The sequence below is a fragment of the Manis javanica genome, chromosome 7 (genome assembly GCF_040802235.1).
Source record: "Manis javanica isolate MJ-LG chromosome 7, MJ_LKY, whole genome shotgun sequence".
NCBI classification, from domain to species: Eukaryota; Metazoa; Chordata; class Mammalia; order Pholidota; family Manidae; genus Manis; species Manis javanica.
In genome coordinates this window covers 37,645,706-37,666,529 of record NC_133162.1, presented here as the reverse complement: position 1 = coordinate 37,666,529, position 20,824 = coordinate 37,645,706, and the positions used below count along the sequence as shown (strand labels likewise).

The 20,824-nt window shown below is 51.0% G+C and overlaps 1 protein-coding gene across 9 annotated transcripts in view; it reads right to left on the bottom strand.

Moving 5' to 3' along the window:
- LOC118971522 (uncharacterized) overlaps window positions 1–20,824 on the bottom strand; it is a 73,576-nt gene that overhangs the window by 13,346 nt on the left and 39,406 nt on the right. The window contains exons 1-2 of one of the 9 annotated variants that reach the window (XR_012133146.1): window positions 18,146–18,439; window positions 10,802–10,837 (exon numbers count right to left, since the gene is read on the bottom strand). The exons of 4 other annotated variants lie outside the window; for them this stretch is intronic. The gene's annotated coding sequence lies outside the window, so the exon portion shown is untranslated. Of the gene's footprint in view, window positions 1–10,801; window positions 10,838–15,631; window positions 15,721–18,145; window positions 18,440–20,824 lie in introns of those variants that run through there. 4 more of the 9 variants (XR_012133148.1, XR_012133147.1, XR_012133150.1 and 1 more) reach the window with 4 other exon arrangements.

Sequence of the window (20,824 nt, the reverse complement as noted above, 5' to 3'; positions counted from 1 at the left end):
CCTTAGGGGTGTTAACTAATTTAATCAGAGCTATAATCCTAGGAGGGAGCTACTACTGTTATTCAGCAGTGCACATTTGAGGAAACTCAGGCCCAGAGAATTAAATAACTTTTCTGAGGGTCACCACGAGTGCATGACAGGAATCAAACATGGGAAGCCAGCTTGTTGTATCCAAACACTTGGCCACTCCACTTTGCTGCCTTCTGTCACACCATATACGTCCATCACTCAGGGCTTGTAAGGATTCGAGGAAATACAGTAATAATAGCAAAGTAGCAGCATGATGTATGTGCTGAAACAGTAACAAGACATCTCCACATGTTTATACATTCAATCCTCCCAATAACCTTATGAGGTAGGTACTATTGTGATCTGAATTTACAGGTGAAGAAACTGGGAAACAGAGACACTGAGTTACTTGGCAAAGTCACCGAGTTTATGAGCAGCGGAGATAGGAGGTGAGCCAAGGCAATCTGGCTCCAGAGCCCTGACCTTGACCCTATGCAAAGGTGTAAAAGGGCCTCACCCAGTGCCTAGCATGTGCACAGGGAAGGCTCTGTGAGGGGGTTTCCTACCCCAGGGAAGCCCCTCTCCTGAAAGAGAGCTGAATAGAGTGAACACTGAGGAAGGCCCCCCCCCCATGTGCCCACTGCAAGCCAGACTTTCGGAGGGTTCAGAAATGTGTCCTGCGGCCCCCGGGCTGCCAGGGTTCCCAGCCTGAGCATGGAGCTAGACAGACTCAGAAATGCTTCTGGTTCAGGGAAGATGGAGGGAAAGCTGGGGCACAAGACCCCGGCATGTGGGGGGATTCTCAGCAGCACTGGGCTAACAGGCGGACAGGAGGTGGAGAAAGGGAGTGAACACTCCTGGTGAGCAGCTGCGCTTGAGTAAGAGCTTACAGGTGAGAAGCTACCAGGCAGGAGAGGCTAACGTGGCAGACAGATGGCAAGGCTATCAGGATCTCCCACTCCAAGAAGTCCTGCCACACCTGGCCAGGAACGTGGGTCACAGGGAGCAACCAGCAGATGGACAGCTTCAGGGGGTGAGGGGCAGGAGCAGGCAGTCCACCTCTGCCTGATGTTCAGGCTCAGGCCAGCCTGGGAAGGAACCCTGGGCCCCATTCCTGAGGGGTCCCACCCTCCCCCCAGTAGCTTTTGCTCCTATCCTCCAGTCACCTGGGACCCCACCCCTTAAATCATTACCTCAGATCATTAAACTTGGAAGTCCGTAATGCTGACACTCCCTCGGAGAGCATTTATCTGGAAAGTCATAAAATCACACCATGAATGGTAATTAACGATTAGAGATGTTTATCCCTCAGCTGGCTCTGGCCTGTGGGAGTCTGTAATGGGGACAGAAGCCAGCTTCCATCCTCAGAATGGAGGTGGGCGGCTGCCACTGCTGGGTTCTTGCCATCAGAGCTGTGTCAATAGTGAAGGTAAAGTCAACCACGCAGCCCCTCACTGGAGGCCCTGGGGGCTCACCAAACCACCTTCCAGCAAAGCCGTCCAGGCTGGCTTCTAACACCTGACCATTCCTACCTCCATGCCTTTGTATGAGCTCACTAAGAGTACCATGCTGTCTACCCTTAAAGGCTCAGCTACCTCCAGAGAGCCCTCCCTGACCATTCTGAGTACACAGCTGCTCCCTCCTGGACCCTCGGGGCTCCTACAGCCTCTGACCTGGGCGTGTGGACATCTCAGTGTGCATCCTGCAGCTGCATGTGGATCACTCAGCCAGCCCCGATGCTCCCAGAGGGTACAAAGTCCCTGTCTCCCATCCTCCACCCCTCTACTCTCCCACACCTAGCACAGGACCATCACCCAGTAGGTCCTCAAAACTGAACCATGACACCAGAGGTTTAGAGCTGCAAAAGGCCATCCCTCTCAATCCCCACATAACACCCTGCATGAATGGACGTTTGTACACAGCTCTCAGGAGCAGGACCAGGCTCCCTTACAAAGGGGCCGTGACCCAGACAAGGACTAGTGCAAGCCAAAGTGGAGACCGGGACCAGAAGTTAGGAGCTCTTTTAGGATGGAACAAGACTTTAGGTAGCAGAACGAGGACTCGAGCCAACGTCTTCAGGCACCTACGTTTGGCTCCCCAGAAAGTGTGATGGCCCACCTCAAGTCACCTGAAGAAGGCTGGACAGGATCCTCGGCCCTAAGGTATAGGCTGGCTCTACTATCAACTCCCTGTGTTACCCCAGTCACACCCTTGAACCCCTGGCCTCAGAGTGAACATGAGGAGCAGAGTTTAAACCCACTGGTACACAGGCAAGTTCTGAGTAGAGTAGCCAGGCCAAATGTCCATTTAACCTAAAACTAGGAAGGATCTGGGTTAAGAGGAGGCTCTTGGGACCAAGTGGGCCTCTCATTCCTCCTTGGATACAGGCAGCAATATATAAAGGTGCTGCCCCTTCTCATCCTGTCTGCCCAGCTCCTGCAGACTGTGGCTGCCCATGGCACTCTCAGGAAGGAGGTGAAGGCCAGGCCAGCTCTCCAGACCCTGGCCCCTTGACACTGGCATTTACCCACCCAGGCCCAGTGTTTCCATGGACTGAGCCAACTCTCAGGGAAACAGCCAATCTGGCTCATGAGCAGCCAACATGCCCCCATCGCATAGAGCCTCCCTGCCAACCTGTGAGTCACTGAGGGCCGGGTGTTTGGTCATCTAGTCCAACCTTTTCCAGAGGCAGACCCCGGATGCTCTGTGGGGATGAAAAGCGCCCAGTACATGGAAAGGCTATGCAGCATAGCTGGTCTTGAAGATCAAGAGCCCATCACATGTCAAAGGTTCAGACAAGGCTTTCAGGAGAAAACAAGACATGGTTCTTAAACACCCTATGTGCGTGCGAGCGTGTTTTATGGGCACAGAGAGAAGTGTGTGAAGACACAGCCCAGGCAGTTAGCAAGGCTTGCGCTGTAAAGTGAGAATCACAGAAGGAGGTGGCTATTGGCCATTTGCCTTACTCTCTACACTTCAGTGGTCACAGTGAGTATGCATTTCTTTTGAAATTAAATTAATAATTAAATAAAGAAGCATTAGGAAAAGAAAACTGTTTGACTTTGTTTAACCTAGCATTTCCTGAACTTTTTTGATGAGGAATTATTGTTTTCTGTAATGCCTAAAAGCATCCCCTGGAGCCATGGAATACACTTTGGAGAGAGATAAACTCTTCTAGTTTTTCATAGATAAAACCATAAACTCTGAGAGCCAGAAAGAGGAAGGGGCTTAAGAACCCAGACCCTCTGCCATCATCAGAGTTAGGCTGGAGCCCACAGCTCCTGAACCTCAGTCCAGACCCTGCTGCCCAGCCCTGCTCCCTCATTGAGTTGGGGTGAGCTACGGCAGGGGCAGTGAAGGGGGTGCAGTGGTCACAGGAGAAACACCTGGAGGAGTGGGGCAGAACCAGTGACTGGGGGGCGGGAGCACAAGGCCTGCTGAGAAGGAGAACTGAAACTCAGATGGCACTGGACAGCCCCTGACATCCTGCTGTCAAGGAGAAAAGCCTTGCCCCAGCCCCTTCCAGCTCTGTGACCCAGGCAAGTTGTTTAATCCCCCAGGCATGAAATAGGGGCTGGATGGGATGACTCTAAATACATCCATACCCAAATTCCAGAATTTGGGGTCTCACTCTTATCGTGGTAGGTATAATCCTGCAAATTGACCACTTTACAAATGATGTCACAAACTCAGAAAGGGTAATTGACTTCTTCAAGGTCAACAGAGAAAAAATGGAGTCCAAGACTGCCACCTGCCACTGGCCTTGCTGTGGGTAGTGCCCTGCTTCATGGCCTGGGGACTGCTGCTTATATCCAAGCCACCAGACCACTTGGTTTCAAGCACTGGCTCCACCTCTTGCTCGCTGTGTCATTAGGACCAATCGATTAACTGCTTTGAGACTCAGTTTATTCCTCTGCAATTGGGAATGCCACCTCACTGGTTTCATGGCATAGTCCATAGCCTCAAATTGGGCATAGCACGCAGCACACTTAGGTCTTTGGAAAGTGCGAACTATTGTTACAGAATTCTATGAACTTTCCCCCAGTTGTGAGAAAAAGGAGAGGTAGGTACTGAGCTCCACGTGCACTGGCCTGGGGGTCTGGAAACCTGGGGCCCAGAAAGAGGCCAGAACTGCCTTCCACACTGAGCTGGTTTGCTACCCATCTGAAGTTCCCATTTGGAGCCTCAGTTTCCCCATCTATAACAGGACTGGATGACTCCTGAGACTCCCCAGATCTATCATCTGGATGGAATCAGGTCTCCATGAGATGCTCTTTTCCCACACATCTTTTTTTTCATGCACATCTTTTCTGCACAAAATGCAGAACACTTCCCCTGAGGGCTGCAGGGTGGTGCCCCCTGGCCTGAAAGAAAAGCTGGGCCTAATGGTCTCTGTACCAGGAAGCTGCTCTGCCTGCTGCTGTCCCAGTCACTCCAATCCAGCGGCCCCCACTACAGTCATGTACTCTTAGGCAGTTGTTCCCAGATGCCATATGCAAAATGTTTGTCAGCTCTTGACACTAATATTATTTAAGGCCCAAAGTCTAACATAAGGCTTCCTTTTAGCTAGATTGTCTCATTTAATAAAACTCCCTGTCTCTGTTCCCCCAAGGTAATCACGTTGATGATAACGCATTCCCCATGCTGTGATTTGATCTGGGAATAGAATTATCACAGCCTTGCTTCATTGTCAGATTTGTGTTTTTATTTTTTTCCCTGGCATAAACAAACAGGAAGCCATCCAGGTAAAAGGCTCTGGAGCACCTGGGGCCTTCAGTGGCTGTCCTCCTTACTGGTTCACTCCCCAACCTCAGAAGTCATTCATTCACTCAATCATGCATTCACTCTTTCATTTATACAATCAACAAACATCTCCTCGATGTCAGTACCTTGGGCTGTACCCAGGCTCCATGCTGGGGCGTTGGGATGGACTACGACAGAAAAGCCCAGCCCTCAGGAATGGATAGCTTAGTAGAATGGCCGCTGCTTCCTGGGAGTGCTGTGCACCCCGAGGTGACACCAGTATGGCAGCCAGGAGAAAACCTGCACACTCACCCACACAGAGGCAACGCTGAGCAAGGAGACGGAGGCCCCTGCCCCTGCATTGCTGTGATCCCTCTGAGTCTCTGTTTATCCATGGCTGGGCAGGACATGATGAGCACATGAGCTGAGAGTCAGACAGAGCCTAGTTCAAACACCAACTCTTTGCCTGTCACTAACTGTGTGACCTGGAGCAACTCACTTCACCCTGCACTGGGTGCCATCATCTGAGACACAACGTACATCACAGAGATGGTGGGGGCAGGGATAAGAGGTGCCGCCGTTAGAGAGCCGCTCACCCCAGAAGCCACCCTGCGCTTGCACGGCCCTGAGAGGGAAGTGTGTGCATTCTTAAGGAGGATAACTAATAGGATGATGCAGGTCAAGTGCTGGCTCATGGTAACTGCTCAGTGAACTGCTGTGGTCACCATCACTACCATCGTCATCATCACCTCGAGCCCTATCAATATTACTCACCAAGGGAGAAACAAAAGCTGTTTAAAATTTCTAGCAGCCTAGACTGGGGGGTGTGCAGAACTGACGCTGGGCCGGGATTCTCATCTCACGTGCTGTGTGACTAAGGGCAAGTTGCCTCACCTCTCTGGTCTCAGTGTCCAGCTGTGATGCAATATTGTCCCTAAACCAGTACCTGTGACAGGTGGGAGGACACAGCACTGACCCTTCTGTGCCATCCGTTGCTGAGCTAGTTGACCTAGGGAGGGCCAGGGCCCTGGTGAGCTCCAGGAGTCCCCTGGCCTGGGAATGCCACAAACAAGGTCACACCAGGTCAGGAGCTGAGCCCAGCATGCGTGCTCAAGGGCTCCTGGGAACAGGGCACCAGGGCTTGGCTGGCCCTGCTACACGGATGAGCTCCTCCTGACCACATATTACTAGTGTACCTTGGAAATGGCACAGGACATGGAGCCAGGAATTCTGGCTTCAAATCCTGCCTCTCCAGGTACTAACTGTGGAAGGCACTCTGAGCCCCAGGTTCCTCCTATCAGTGATGGTTCTGGCAGGAAATGGTCACTGAAAAGGGTGACTAAAAAGAGTTTGATGAAGAGACTCTTAAAAAGCATGGGCAGGGTCAAAGGAAGCCAGAAAAGGCTGTTGAAACACCCCAGGATCACCAAGAGTGGGCGCTGCTATCATCCCTGGGGCTAAAATCGTAAGGAGAAGGGATGATTCCAGAAACTCCTGTGGGTGAGAACTGCCATGGAGAGATGGCAGGACCTGTGGCATTTGGTAGAGAAACACAGACATTACTAAGCCATGGTCCAGCAGGGAGGAAGCCATCGAATGTTTGCAGATTGAACCAGTGAGTGAATAAGTGAATGTATGAATCACATCTCCTGCTGAGTCATCCTGTGGCAGATCACACTTTCCAAATGGCTGTGTGGATATCTCACATCCCACACACTCTTCTTACACTCCTTGGCCTCAGCACTTCTTGAATGTGAGCACTGTGGTGGTTACACCTGATGGGACATAAAAAGCAGGACAGCTTCCATCTGGCTCTTTAGGATGCTTCCTCTTTGAAGCCTGCTGCCATGCTGTGAGGAAGCCCAAGCAGACACATGAAGAGGCCACATGTAGCTGTTTCAGTGGCTGCTCCGCCTGGGGTCCCAGCCCATAGTCGGCATCAATTGTCACTCAAGTGAGTGAGTCTTTGGAAGATTCCTTATCACCAGCCTTCAAGGCTTCTAACTTGAGGTCCCCAGCACTATGGAGCAGAGGTAAGCTGTCCCTGCTGCGTACTTTCTGAATCCCTAACCCACAGAATCAATGAACAGAATAACAGAATCAATGAACAGAATAAACTGGTGGGTGTTTTAGGCCACAATGTCTGGGTAGTTATTTATGCAAACTCTTTGCTTCAGTCCACAGAGGCCACACTCCCAGAACACAGAGCAGGGTGGAGAATGAATATGAAGGGAAAATGGAGAAACTCCAACAGCATAAATAAAACATAGAGGGTGAGGGCTTTAGGATCCAGGACCTGATGGGTGCTGCATTCAGCCTGGCAGAATCTGAAAGCCCATTCTTACATGGAAGGCTAGTTCCACTAACCTGCACTATTGCCCCAGTTGCCTAAATAGCTTTTGGCATTTCTACCCATCTTTCCCATGCCCCACCCCAACCCAGCTCACCTGCACTTCCAGAGAACCTCTTACCTAGTCACCCCGCAGCAGGCACTGCCCCCCATCACCAAGGCACTCCAACACAAACTCTCAGCCAGTGGAAATTCTGCACATGCTGGCCTGGTTGGGGAAAGAAGGGGAGGGGGGTTTGGAGGGGCTGGCCTTCTTACTCTGCCCTGCACACAGAGGGCACATGTGTACCCCTGCCTGGAATTCCCTCTCTACCACACATCCAGTGCGTTTACTCTCGTGACACTTTCAAAGAATCAACCCACTGCTGTGGACTGCATGTTTGTGTCCCCTCAAAATGTGCATGTTGAAGCTCTAATCCCCAATGTGATGATATTTGGAGATAGGGCCTTTGAAAGGGAATTGGGTCATGAGGGTAGAGCCCTCATGATGGGATTAGTGCCCTTCAAAGAAGAGACAGCAGGGAGATGATACCGCTCTCTGCCATGTGAGCAGACACCAGGAAGGCGCCACCTTCGACAAACCAAAAGTGAGCTCTCACCAGCCACTGAATCAGCCAGCATCCCTGATCTGGGACGTGCAGCCTCCAAACTGTTTATATTCTGAATATAACATGTTCAGAGAAATAAATGTGTGTTGTTTAAGCCACCCAGACTGCAGTATTTGTCATATCCACGCAGACCAACACAGACACCCACCATCACTACCACTCTCCCCTCCCTGAAAATGTCAGCAGGAGCTTTGAGGGCAGCATCTGAGTAAGAGAGCTAGCGTATACAAGATTTGTCTCCCCAGAAAGCTAGAAGGGTCTACTTAAACCCCATCAGCAGTCCTTGGCGGGCCTAAGAGCTGCGTCATCACCAAAGCCGCAGAGTCTCCTCGGTTCCCTGTGCACCACAGCACCAGCTCAAAGCTCCTGGCATCATAACTAATAACTTCCTGAACCACGACTGCCACAGAAACAGGGCTCATGTCTTCCCAGCATTCCTGATACAGCAATAACCATGCTTAGTGTTTCAGTCACTGTTAATAAAAATGTTGCACTTCCTCATTTGACCCTCACAACAATGCTATGAAGCATGTGCTAGCATTATTCCCACTTAACACATAGGACAAGCTCAGAGAGGGAGGTGGCTTGCCCAACGTTCTGGACACAGTGGGGACCAGAAGTAGGGCTCAGAGCCAGGTTGGGCTGACTCTGAAGCCAGTGCTCTGTGCACCCAGTTATGGTTTATTTCCTCTCCAGCTCCGACACTGAGCACAGGGCTGAGCACAGAGCACTCACTTGATAAATATTTGTGGAACGGAACAAAACCTTAACAAATTCTCTTTGCATGAATAAAGCTCTGACACCAGACCTACCAGAAACCAAATCACCTCAGTGATTTCCAATTCAAACAGAGCCATCCGCTCTGTGCATTCTGATGCACTGATGCCTTTTGTATTTGGGGGGTTTTGTTTCCTTCAGCAATGAGAGTCAACGGCAAGGAGGTATAGAGTGCCCAGGGGAATTGTTTTTGCACAGCATTTCAGATGTAACATGGGGAAACATTTTAGGACATATAGGTTCTGGTTAGGACACCACCACTGAAACAGAAGTAAGCTAGGAGTCAGGATCCCATTTAACAGATGACAAAACTCAGGCCCCCAGAGTCAAGGGACATTTTGAAGTCACTCGGAGAACAGGCCCACACCAGCTGTCATGATGCCCAGGAGAGGGGCTTGCAACTGCCTGGATCCTGCTATTTCCAAAATGACCAGCTCTGAACACCACAGCCTCAAAGGAAAGACAGAAGGCATGGCTCTAGGGAAAGCATGGGCAGCCTCACTGGCTCAGAGGGCCAGGCCCTGAATTCTGGCAGAGACCAAAAGGGAGCTGCCTCGAGGCAGAAGCCTCCTCATCCTCATTCACCTCCTCCTGCATCTCCTTCCCCGTTTCTGCATAGAGCAGGCAGGTAAGCAGAGTGTGTGGACTGAATCTCTTAACATCATGAAGCTTTGCACAAGGAAGGCAAGGAACTCAGCAGCCCATACACCCTCTTGACAATTGATGACCCCAGCTGGGCATGGGGTTCTCAGAGGATGGAGGTTCTCAGAGGGGCCTCCTTGCCAGTGACCCCCTTACCCAATTCTCCATCAGAGAGACAGGTTCCTGCCCCTGGAATGGAAGGAGATGTAGTTGAATGAACTCCGCCCCAGGCTGGGTCCTCTGACTTCCTGTGTAACCTGGGTAACACATCTGTTGAATCTCAGTTTCCCCATTTGTCAAAAAGAGCCCGTATTACCCTCCGTTCTACCTCTAGAGGTAAATGTCTACTCCAGAGATAAAATGCTGAGACTTAACATTACATTTGCTTTATATTAGCTACCCAACCCCCGGTCCTGACACAAGCTGTCCACGGCCTGTCCTCAAGGTTTAGTCGCCCTTCCCTGGGCCAGCAAAAGGCTAGCCTGGATGGCCAAGTGGGGTTTCCCATGGCAACTGGAATCAGACTACATCCAAGAGACAAGGTCAAGTCTTAGCTGAGAAGGGAGCCAAGCCAATTTCTCAGGAATAGTATTAAGCATCAACACAGAAGGGAGAGGAGGCAGGGGACCAGGAACCACAGATGAGCCTTGTCAGGAAGCCGGGCAGCGAGGCAACAGCTCAGGAGGAAGGCTGTGAACAGACCCACTCTTGTGGGGGAATGGCCACCCACTACAAGGCCTGATGGTGCTCGGACCACAGAACAGGGACCAGGCAGCCAGGTTCTGTGTGGCCAGAGCCTGGAGAGAGATAGGCGTGTGTGGCCCAGAGCAGAGCCAGCACCAGCACTCTTCAGCCTGTACTTGAATCCTGGGTCAGCCTGGGACTATTATGCAGGAAGTGCCATGTGCATGAACTTAGATGTGTCTTGCCTTGTTACAAGGAAAATTATTTAAAGCATGCGTAAATCTATAAGGGATTTACAAGGAAGTACTACAGTAAAACATAGATTGGAAATTGATATGAAAATAGGAAGCAAGACAGAGGAAAGGACAATAAGCCAGAAATCTGGCTAGCTCAAAAATGGAGACTATAAAGTCTGAAATGTTATCTTCCAGGATCAAAATTTTGGATCTGAGCTTCCTGGTGACAAGTGCAAAAGGGGAAACCTGGTCAGTTATATAATGTCCATGAAATAAAAAATAAATACATAAAGTCTGATATTTAGGAAAGCCACAACTGATTCTGGTTGTAAAGCAAGAACTTTTCCTGACATTCGTCATTATAAAATTCCCAGAGTAGACATAAAGACAAATCTTATGGAGATGATTTTGTGGAGAGTGACATATTTTAGGCAATTCAGTAAAAGCAGTCCTAAGTGGACCAAAATAATGTGCTATAGAAGTCATCATCTCCTGGCCCAGCTTAAGGCACAGACAGAGGAGGCTGGGAGCATTTAAGCAAGGAGCATCACTGCTATTGCTACTAATAGCATTGTTACTATTTGTTTATTTATCCAAAATTCATTTGTGCCCCCTATATTTATGAAGCACTCAATTAGTGCCAGCACTGTATGGGGCATTGGAGAAACAGTGGTGAGCAGAACAGACCAGGCACTCACAAAGGCAGGGCTTCAAATGCCATCTCTGACATGTCAGGGCCTCAGACTCCTCACCTGCATAATGGTGGATGCTTCCTTCCTCTCAGGGTTCTGGAGAGGAATGGAAGAGAAAACACAAGTGAAACCTAGACACTCAGTAGGCTCCCAGCGAATGCTGGTTTCCTTCCAAGAAGAATAGGGTGGAGTGGGGGGTGCCACATGCAGAGAGAGGATCTGATGACCTGACTCACTGGGTTCTCTCCCAGGGACTGAACCAGGGCAGCATGTCGGCACTTGAAGCTGCAGCAGGCACCTCTCAGGCCTGTGGCTCCCAGCTCTAATTACAGCTTTCTGGACACATTTCCTGTTCGGGAGCTGGCAGGGTCCCCTTGGAGGAGCCACAGATAATGAGCAGCTGGCTGCTGAGCCTCCACGCATGGGGGCACTGACCCTGGAGCAGGCCTGAGCATGCCCACCCCTGTAGGAGGGAGGAGGCCTTCAAAGTCACCTGGTCTCAACCCTACATACATACATACATGCACACGCATGTGCACACACACACACACACACACACAGACCACCAGCAAGTACACAGAGCTTCCCAGTCTCTGCTTACACAGCTCCTGTGACAGACCTCACAGACAGCCTGCTAACCTCCAGACAATACAGGAGGTCAGAAGTGAGTCCCAAATCAGCCTGCCCTTCAACTTCCAGCTATCAAGCCCGGGTCCACCAAGACCAAGGTAACATGGAACAGAAGAAAGCGCATGGCCTCCAGGGACAGGGGGACCTGGGTTCAAATTCTAACTCTGCCATTTTCTGGTTCTACAGCCTTGGTCAGGTCCCTCTGCCTCTGGAGCCTCAGTTTCCTCATCTGTAAAGTGAGAATAGTCCACCCAGTAGGCAGGGAGGCTGAAAGGGTGAAGTGCCACAGCACATGTGAAAATGCCTAGCATATAATAGATACCAAATAAACACTGTTTTCTCCCCCACCCTCTTGGACACTTTGGTTAGGGTGGCTCCTTCAGGCCTAAAGACCAGAGACACACTCAGATTAAAGCAAGTGACTATTGTGCAGAACCACTAGTGTGCCTGGTGAATCAAGGAGGCAGAAGGCCATCTCCTCCACGGCACTGCAGAGGGTCACAGCTGGGGGTGGGGATGGCACACTTTCCCATTTCACTTCTAGGTGCAACTGAGTGTCTGCTGAATGCAGAATGGGCCAATGGATGGATAGATGGATGGACAGACAACTGAACATACAGTTGAAACAGGTTTCTAAACAAAAACACTAATTCAAAAAGATATTCTCACCCAATGGTCACTGCAGCATTATTTACAATAGCCAAGATATCTAAACAACCTAAATGTTCCATCAGTGGATGAATGGATAAAGAAGATGTGGTACATATACACAAGGGAATATTATTCAACCATGAAAAAGAATGAAAGCCTATCCTCTGTGGCAACATGGGTGGACCTTGAGGGCATTCTGCTAAGTGAAACAAATCAGTCAGAGGAAGACAAGGTCATCATACTGTATGTTCTCACATATATGTGGACTCTAAAAACAAAACAAACAGGCAAACAAAAGCCAAGGTAATAGACACCGAGAACAGATTGGTGGGTGCTAGGGTAGTGGGGAGAAGGCAAATGGGTGAAGGTAGTCAAAAGGTAAAAACTTCCAATTATAAAGTAAGTCATGGGAATCTAATGTACAATACGATGTACAATTCAATAATACTGTGTTGCATATTTGAAAGTTGCTAAGAGAATAGAACTTAAAAGTCCTCATCATAAGAAAAAATACTTGTGCAAATGTGTGGCAATGGATGTTAACTAGACTGATTGTGGTGATCATTTTGCAATGTATACAAGTATCAAATCACTCTGTTGTATACCTAAAACTAATATAATGTTACATGTCATTAATATCTCAATTAAAAAATAAATAAATAGGATTCTAAGTCTAGCCAGGAAACACCCACCCTCTTCTAATTCCAGCATTACTGAATGTCATATTTCTGCTGAGGAATTGTATAAAGTATTGATTTTTAAGCTTTCATAAGCATCAGAAGAGGGTTTGTAAAATTCAGATTCCTGTGGGCCACCTCCAGAGAAGCTGACACTGAAAGTCTGGAGTAGGGCCTGGACTGGGGGCCTGGATTCTGCATTTCTAATCAACTCCCAGTGGCTGTAGCTGCTGCTCCACAGGCCACACTTTGAGTAGTTAAAGCAGAACAGCTGATTTACAATACCCATTAGGAAACAGAACTATGGCCAAGACAGGGTCACCAGGCCTGGGGGACTTCAGCAGAAGGGAGAAGGAAGGTGCCCCTCCCAGCCCTGGGATACAAAGGGTGATATGATACCACCTCCACGTCCCACCACTAAATCTCCTACCCCCAAATCTTCCTCCCATACTTGGAGCGGCCAGCCTGGACTCTCAGAAGCCATGATGGCTTCATTAAGTCCATAAGATAACACCTTCCTGTAGGAGGTTTGGGCTGCACAGCAATCCCAATAAATAGGTGAAATGTGCAGGGGCCAGGCAGGACAGCCACTATGACAAGCCTTCCAGCAGGAGGCAGTAGTCCCAGAGAGAAGGGAATCTAGTCTCTGGACTTCCAGACACATACATGCATGCATGCATGCACACATGTGCACATGCAACAGAGAAAGGTGCAGCCCCCTCCCCCAGACACCCTTCTTTGTTGTAAGTCATGCAGGATGGTAGCAAAGCTAGAGTTCAACATTCAGCTCAGGCACTCATTTGCTATATGGCCTTAAACGCATCCCCTACCCTCTCTGGGTCTTAGTTTCCCCTCCTGAGATGGCTGGACCAGGAATTGTCTAGGGGAGGAACTGGCATTACCAGAGCTGTCAATGTGTTCATTTATTACTTCTTTCATGCAACATATATTTATTGAGCAATTGCTGTGAACCTGGATCTGATCTATAGCACCTAACAAAAGCAAAATGAAGTTCATACCTCATGGAGCTGGCCCAGTTCTTTGTATCAGGTGCTTTAATCCTTTTCTTTCATTGTGCTTTTGCTACAGACAAGTTTATGAGCTGGACACCCTCATACCTGCCTCACAGATGAGGAAACCGATGTACGGAGTAGGTGGCAGAACTGGGATTCAGTGGGTCCATAGATCATCACACAGCCCTGAGACCTCTGCCCTTGACCAAGCCCATATCCTCTAGCTCTGTTCCTTCCTGAGCACCCCCCACACTGTACAAGGAATAAGCGACCAGGACCATGGGAGAGACTGTTCCTACCCCACCCCAGATTTGGGGATTCCAACGTGGGACAGGGCTCCTACAGCCACGCCCCAGGAGGGCAAGTTCAGGCCCGGCTGCTCAGGCCCTCCCTTGGCAGTGGGCGCCCTTCTCAGTCCCCCATCCACACCCACCTGGCTCATCACCTGCCCTGAGTGCCCATACATGACCTAAGAGGCGGAGCAAGCCCTCACCGCAGGCACCAACACAACTAACACTAAAAAAATGAGACAGTTCTGTGTCTGTGCACCATCCACAGCTCTGCAATCCAGAAACTAGGAAAAGAATATTGCAACTTCAATACACAGAGTAGCTTAGCATCACTATGGAAAATAAACTTTATTCTGAGCTACTATGCAGGATGGGAGTGAGCACTGTGACCTTCTCACTGCTCGGGGCCCTAAAGGCCTCCGCCAGCCTTGGCCGTATGCCTCACCTACCCACTTTGAAGATGTGCCCAATCATTCCCCACAGCCTGGAAAACCCCGTCTCCCTTCTGCCTCTCCAAACACACCCATCTGTCATGGCTCCATTCACCTCATGCTCACGCTCCTGGGTCCAGAGTCCTGCCTTCAGCGGATTATGGGGCAGCTGTGGCACTTGTCAGGTTGAGAGGCGCAGCATAACCGGGAATCCCTACATGGGCCACATCAGGAACAATCTAAGACCCCGGCTCTTCCAGAGGCTTTGTGAGGTCAGAAGGCATATTTGTCTTATATACTCTTTCTTTTGTAAGCATACAAAGGGGTTTTCCAGAAGCTTCAACAGATTAAATCCAGAAGCAGACAGAACCCAAACATCTTCTCTTGGGTGAATCACTGAAGAGATATGCAAACACATAGTGATGCCATTCTTCATTTTTTTCATTTTAGAAAGTAGTAATTTTTCATAAAAAATATAATACATCAGTATGTAATGGTTTATTCTTATTCTTCAAAAATAAGTATTTTATGATTTTCTTGTTTTAGTTTCTAATATAGCAAATATCAATAGATAGAACCACAAAAACAAAAGCTCTTCCAGGCCCTTAATAATTTTTAAGAGTATAAAAGGGTCCTGAGGCCAAGTTTGAGAACTGTTGTCTGAAAGTACCCATCTACCCCACTGAATGGATGACGGATGGTGCTCGAGCGACAGGACCCCAAGCCAAAGGCAGACAGGGGTAGGGCTCTGGAGGAGGGCAGAAAGATGACTTGGGCTGTGGACCGTGAATTGGGTGTCAGAAGTGAACTGGGCAAGGGGAGAGGGAATGCAAGGATATCTGGGGAGCAGCTGAAGGGAGAGCTGGCATGTCTATGGGGAGCAGGGGCTGGGGTCCAACACATCTACACAGAGGAAGAAGGGAGCACCTGCACTGGCATGGAGCAGAAGGAAGCAGGGAGGCGGCAAGCAGGAGCCGTACTGGGAATGATGCCAGCGCCGCAGCCCCAAAGACACTTCGCGGCCTCACCAGGGCTCCCCAGCTCCTGCTGTTGCCCACCTCATCCCAGCCCTGCCTGCAGCCCTGGGGTTGGCTCACCAACCCTCCCTCGACATTTCTCTCCTTGCTCAAGCCCTTCCTCACTTGTGACCAGCTGAGTACCTCTGTTCCTCACCATCCTCAGAGCCCAAACAAAATACCTTGAGTTCTGTCCTAGTCCTGGGTCCCTGGGCATGTACAGAGCATGTTCCCTGTGTGTCAACATGGAGATGATGAGTCCAGCTCACGAAGCAGGGGAGGGCTCATAGAGACTGACAGCAAAACATACGTAGAGGGCCTGGCACGTGCCATGCCCTCAACAGGTGCAGCTAATATTAGTACACTTGCTCCTGCCTCGATGGCTACTGTTATTATTAGTGGTGGTATTAATATCCCAGAAGGAAATGGTCTCCAAGGTCACAGGGCTCCCAATGTTACTGAGAGACAAACAGGAAGGCCAGGAGCGGTCAGAAGCAGAGCTGGAGTCAGAACTTGATTACCTGTCCCATCCAATGAGTCCCCGTAAGACTATAAGCTTCTTGGGGGTCAGGGACATGCCAGAAACATCCACACTCATGATACCACCCATTTCTTCTCTCAGCAGTTATTTTTTGGGTACATCTCATGGGCCATGCACTGTGCCAGGTGCTGACTGCCCACACAGGGCTTGGCCTTGGCCCCAAATTGGTTCAATCAGTATTTATAAATCAATCCTCGGCCCCTCTTATTCTGGCTGGCCACTGGGCATCCAGGCCAGGGTGGGGTTTGGAAAGGGTTCCACAGGCCATCCCCCTGACCACCAGTAACAAATCACAACTGTTACTTTGAGCAGCTCTCACAACTGACACCTGTTCTGGATCTCTCCAAGGTAACACTGCCCAGATTTTCATCAGAGGAAGAAATGAAGTCCAGAGAAGTTTAGTGCCTGTCTCAGGACACACAGCCAAGACTGGGAGAGTCAGGGCTGGAACACAGGCCTCTCGGAGCAGGTTCCAGATTTCAGAGCAGGTCCAGGAATGGCCATGGAGGGCTCAGGCAAGTGGACATGGGGCAGGACATGCCTGAGAGTGGGAGCAGAGAGCAAGGTCTCAAGGATCTTTAGGGTCAGAGAGGAGGGTCAGGGAGGGGAGTCTTTGTTGGTGTGGCAACCCAGAAACCAAGCCCTTGGAACAGTCAAATCTCCCACTTCCTGCTCAACAGAACAGCTCCAGCCTCAACTACTTCATGCTCAAATAGCACAGCATCTGTGCCTGACAAAGTTCAGCTGTCCCAAAAGGAAGGAAGATGGAGCCATACAGTTTGGGGCCCAGAAGGTCAGGGTCAGGGTGGAGTGAGGGGCCCTTCCCACCATATACCTCTCAGCCCCAGCCAGAGCCACAGTGTGTCCCCCAGCGAGATGCAAGGCTCCTAAAGTGAGGCCCAGGTTGTCTTGCTCATGGCCACAGCCAGGGCCCGGCCCAGAACAATGCTGAGCAGCTCTGCCGAGTGTGTGTCTGTGGAGATTGGCTAAGGGAGCCAGGAAACACTCTGAGAACAAGAGTCGCTGTCTCTGTGCGATGACAGGCTTCACCTTTGTTTCCTGATCTGTTCTGGGTGTTGCAACCCAGTGGAAAGGGGGTGGCAGAAAGGAAAGTCTGGAATGTGGGACAACCCCACAGTCAAGGTGTTAGCAAAACCCAGGCAGGAGACCAGCACCCCCCCAACCTCCGCACGGTGGCAGCTCTGCTGGCAGCTGATTCAGGACTTGCACGCCCATGGAACCCCCGACACCCCACTAGGGAGATGAGGCTCAGAGGCTGGTCTTTGGCCCGCACTTGAATCTGAAGCAGATCTGGGCCTCCCTGATCTGGGCCAACTTGGCAGACAGCAGGACCTGGGGACAGACCCTCTCCCTGCTGCAGCAGGACTAATGCAATTGAGCCTGGGCCTCATGTGGGCCAGGGCCCGGTGCACTTTTCCCTGAATGGACTGTAGAGATAGGAAGGGGAAGCTCTGCTCAGAGAGCCCTTGGAATAGGGGTGGTGAGGGGAGGAGGGTGGCGGATGGTGGCAGAGATCAGCCCTTGGTCAGCAGACAGGGGGCCTGAGTCCTGGTCCAGCAGTCCTGCCTCCAGGTCCCTGGGTTTCTTTGACCAAGTCAGTGACCCACTGTCTCTGATGTGCCCACAACTAAGTCTGTACACCCAGTCACACGTGCACACACACACACACACACACACATGCACACTGCCCCGCGTGGGCTCCATGAAGCGCCCTGGCCTGCAGGGGACGCGGTGGTGAGGCAGCCCCAGCAGCAGGCCCGCAAGGCCCCAACAAAGGCGGCGGGGGAGACGCTGGCAGCTCCGAGGAGTGGGGGAGGGCGCTCTGGCTGGAGAGGGATGTGGCTCCCAGTCTAACAGGCCACCAGCAGCCGCAGCATCTGCTTTTCCTCACCTCTAAAGGGAATCGATTTGTCTCTGACTGATTTCCCTGACGTCTAGTTTTCTTCTCCGCCCGGCTGTCAGCCCAACTGTGAGGGAGGAAGAGGGGGAGGAGCCCTGGCCGCCTGCCTGCCCGCGCGCTCCCCGCAACCCCGCCGCCCCCCGCGCGCGCACTCACCACAGCGCTGAGCGCACGCTCCCGTGCCCAACAAAGACCCGTGCACACACCCGGCCACCCTCCCAGACACCCACTCACCCCCAGACAGATGGACCTGCCGCACACAATGCAAACACGCGCTCCCAGATACACCCACAGCCAGACTGACAGACACCACACACAGACGCCTTAACTGACGTACGCCCCACACACCACACACGCACACTGCACTCACATTCCCCAGCACCTACCACAACCACACACACACAACCACATCCTCACAAGGTCACACTCATCCACACGTGAACACACACATACACACAACACACTTGAACAGCCTCACTCTCCCAGGAAGCACAGCTGTGCCCTGAACCCACACAGTCACGCAGGCTACAACCCTGTTCACAAAGACCTACGCCCCACACACACTCACACTTCCTGACACCCGCAGCAGTCCCACGCCCCATACAGACATCCCCGCAGCCACACACCACAACACCCACAGGCACCGCCTCTACCTGCTGCTCCACCTCGTCACCCATCCCACTGTCTCCCACCTGTGCTGCCCCCACCCCACTGAGCACATTGGACCCCAGCTCCTCAGAGCTCTCCTGGAGCCCTGAGTGTGATGATGGCCCCCTCATGCTGCCAACACTTGTGTCTGGCAAGAAAATCTGGTGGGGGAAAACGTGATGGGTGAGACTTGCCCCCCAAGTCTTGGGGGGGGAGGGAGCCAAGGGCAGGGGCAGAGGTGGCGGGAGGAGGCGGAGGAGGAGCCACGTTCGGAGAGGAGCGCCGTGGTCTGTGGCCCCGACGGGGTGGTGGCAGGGCAACTCGGGCGAGGAGTTGGGTCCTGCAGGGTTTGAGTGATTTGGGGTGGGAGGGTCAGGACCAGGGATATCAACCCTCAAGATGACCAGGATCAGTTTGGGTTTCCTGGTCATAAGCACATCAACAGGACTTTCCAGTATTTACTTCAAAGGACCCTGGCTCATCAATAACCATGATGGTTATTAGGCAAACACAGTAATAATACAAAGTGACTCACTTTGTGTTCACAAAACATTTTCACTTCCATGATAGCATTTGATTAGATCATGGAAACACCCACTGGGGCTGGCATTATTGCCATCTCATGGATGAGGAAACTAAAGTCTGGACTGGAAAAGGACTCACCCAGGGTCCCAAAGTTAGAAAATATAGGCTTTTGACTCAAATCCAGGTCTTCTGATTCCATGGCCAAAAATTCAGAACAAACCAACTGGCTCCAGATAATGATCCATCTGTCCTCAGAAACCCCATAAGGCCAGTCCATGTTGGCACCACTCTCTGCCTTGGGGAACATGGAGAAGCCCTCAGCATGGATGCTGGCAAGGCACGTGTGTAGAGGATTTGTGTATTCGCACATGTGCTGGAGATATGTGAGGATACGTGTAATTGTCAGGGTGTAGGACAGGTGTGTGGAAGTGGGCAGGACGTGTAGGAGCAGGCTGTCTGGGCAGATGTTGGGAAAGGATGTGTGTGATTGCGTGGTTGTGGGAAGCCATGTGTGTTGGGGACAGGCTGCGGGAAAGATGCAGGCATGATGGTGGGCTGATGAGCACAACCGGTACATTTGGAGGGCCTTGTGAGAGTGTGGGACTGTGTATTTGAGAGAGAGCTGATGGGCATGCCCAAAGATGTACAAGTTGGTGTTGGGGTGCACGCCAATCACAGTGTGTGCCCACGATGGTGTATGCTCCAGACAAGGGGATGGGCTCCTCTTTCTGTTTCCTGGTTCCCTGCCCCTCCCCTGAGCTTTCACTGGCCAGGCAGCTCTGCTCTCACCACAGATAGCAGATAATTAATCGATAGAATTGGTTCTTGGTTCTCCAAGTTCTAGTTGGAGATAAGAGGAGACTGGAGCACAGAGTGGGTGCTGAGGATTCGAGGACTCACAGATGCCCCTATCCTGAATTTTCGCCTTCCCTCTGCTGTCAGTATCCACATACCCACCACAGAGGCCTATGAACATCAAAGACATACAGTGAGTACCTGGAGGGCAGGGGCAGAGGCAGGAGCTCACCTCTCACCAGGCCTTGCATGGAAGCAATGCTGAGCAATGCTTGCTGAGTGAATGAACTCCCATCTGAGCACTACCTCTTTCACCACTCCCAGCATGCTCCCACTCATTCTAACACCTGAACTAGAACCTACACAGACCTGGCTGGGGGTGGCTCCTGGTGACTGAGAGACAATAAGACACAGACCCTGCCTTGGGGACGTCACAGTCTGTATGGTTCTTGAGGGCCTACTCAAGATCAGCTAGGTGAAAGAAAGACAGTAACATCCACCCCAAAGGTCCAGTCACATAAGGAGAAGCCACAGAGCTCAGATCTACAGTTATTTTGGGCCAGGGACCCTGGCAAATGTTGGAAAAGAAGGCATATTTGAGAATAAATAAACATGGCATGCCAGGGACAGCTCAGATAGGAAGAGCACTATGGACCACATATTTTCTGTATGTGCCAGACATTGTGCCACTGAGTAGTTTAGAGTGACTGTGAACTCTACCTTTCCAAAGCCCTTTGAGTGAAGGACTTTATTTGTAGGATTTAAGAGAAATGAGGGAGATGGAGAGATGAGGTTTTAGCAAGACTTGGCCCCTGCCCTTAAGTATGCAAGAGAAATATGCCATGAGTGTCAGCAGAGAATACACAGCCTCTTACAGGGCTCCTTCCAGGGTGCCCCAAAACTCTCCCATGGCCAGATCCCCAGGATGATTGACCCTTTCAGGGA